The sequence below is a fragment of the Empidonax traillii genome, unplaced genomic scaffold, assembly GCF_003031625.1.
Source record: "Empidonax traillii isolate 1590-97213 ecotype Southwest subspecies unplaced genomic scaffold, ASM303162v1 scaffold1745:size86688, whole genome shotgun sequence".
In the NCBI taxonomy this organism is placed as follows: domain Eukaryota; kingdom Metazoa; phylum Chordata; class Aves; order Passeriformes; family Tyrannidae; genus Empidonax; species Empidonax traillii.
The window spans coordinates 13,206-14,779 of NW_020956938.1; the positions used below are offsets into that span (position 1 = coordinate 13,206).

The 1,574-nt window shown below is 49.5% G+C and overlaps 1 long non-coding RNA gene across 1 annotated transcript in view; it reads right to left on the reverse strand.

Moving 5' to 3' along the window:
* Nucleotides 1-1,574, reverse strand: part of LOC114070921 — a 15,285-nt gene that overhangs the window by 13,197 nt on the left and 514 nt on the right. The window contains exon 2 of the long non-coding RNA XR_003573979.1: nucleotides 767-769. This is a non-coding gene — a long non-coding RNA (uncharacterized LOC114070921). The remainder of the gene's footprint in view (nucleotides 1-766; nucleotides 770-1,574) is intronic.

Consider the following 1,574-nt stretch of genomic DNA (forward strand, 5'->3'; position numbering starts at 1 on the left):
ACAGAAACGTGGTGGGATGACTCGCATGACTGGAGTGCTGCTATGGAAGGCTACAAGTTCTTCAGAAAGAACAGGCAGGGTAGGAGAGGTGGAGGGGTGGCTTTATATGTTAGAGAGTCTCTTGACTCTGTTGAACTTGAGGTCAGCAACGATAGGGTTGAGTGCCTGTGGGTCAGAATCAGGGGGAAGAGCAACAAGGCCGACATCATCATAGGTGTCTGTTACAGACCACCCTACCAGGATGACGAAGGGGATGAATTATTCTACAAGCAGCTGGCGGATGTCTCGAAATTGTCAGCCCTTGTCCTTGTGGGTGACTTTAACCTGCCGGATATCTACTGGGAGCTCAATACTGCAGAGAAGAGGCAGTCTAAGAGGTTCCTGGAGTGTATAGAGGACAATTTCCTTCATCAGCTGGTAAATGAACCTACCAGGGGTAAGGCCCCGCTAGACCTGCTGTTTACAAACAGAGAGGGGCTGGTGGGAGATGTAGTGGTTGAAGACCGCCTGGGAAATAGTGACCACGAAATAATAGAATTTTCAATACTCAGAGATTCAAGGCGAGCTACCAATAAAACCTCTACGCTGGACTTCCGGAGGGCAGATTTAGACCTATTCAGAAGTCTAGTCCAGAGCATACCCTGGGAAACAACCCTTGAAAACAAGGGGGTTCAGGAGGGATGGATGTGCTTCAAGCAGGAAGTTTTGAGTGCACAGGAACAGGCTGTACCGGTGTGCCGAAAGGCAAGCTGGCGGGGAAGACAACCAGCTTGGTCAAACAGGGAGATTCTGAAGGAAATCAGGGATAAAAAGAGAGTTTACCAACTATGGAAGAGAGGGCTGACTACTTACGAAGAATTCAGGAAGACAGCTAGATCATGCAGAAAGAAAATCAGGGATGAAAAAGCACAATTCGAAGTTAAATTGGCCACTTCTGTTAGGGATAACAAAAAGTCCTTCTAGAAATACATTAATAACAGAAGGAGGGGCAAGGAAAACTTCCATTCTTTGATGGACTTGGAGGGAAACAATAGAGATGAGGAGAAGGCAGAGGTACTTAACACCTACTTTGCCTCAGATTTTACCAGTAAGACAGGTGGCCCTCAAGGCAACTGGCCTCTGGAGCTGGTAGACAGAGATAGGAAACCAAATAGCTCTATCTGGACTTCAGCAAAGCCTTTGACACTGTCTCCCATAATATACTCCTGGAAAAGCTGGCAGCCCATGGCTTGGACAGGGGCACTCTGTGCTGGGTCAGGAACTGGCTCGAGGGCCGGACCCAGAGAGTGCTGGTGAACAGGGCTGCATCCAGTTGGCGACCAGTCACCAGTGGTGTCCCCCAGGGGTCAGTGCTGGGCCCAGTCCTGTTTAACATCTTTATCGATGATTTAGATGAGGGGATTGAGTCCATCATCAGCAAATTTGCAGATGACACCAAGTTGGGAGGGAGTGTCGACCTGCCGGAAGGCAGGAGGGCTCTGCAGAGGGATCTGGATAGACTGGAGAGATGGGCTGACTCCAATGGGATGAAGTTCAACAAGGCCAAGTGCCGGGTCCTGCACTTTGGCCACAAC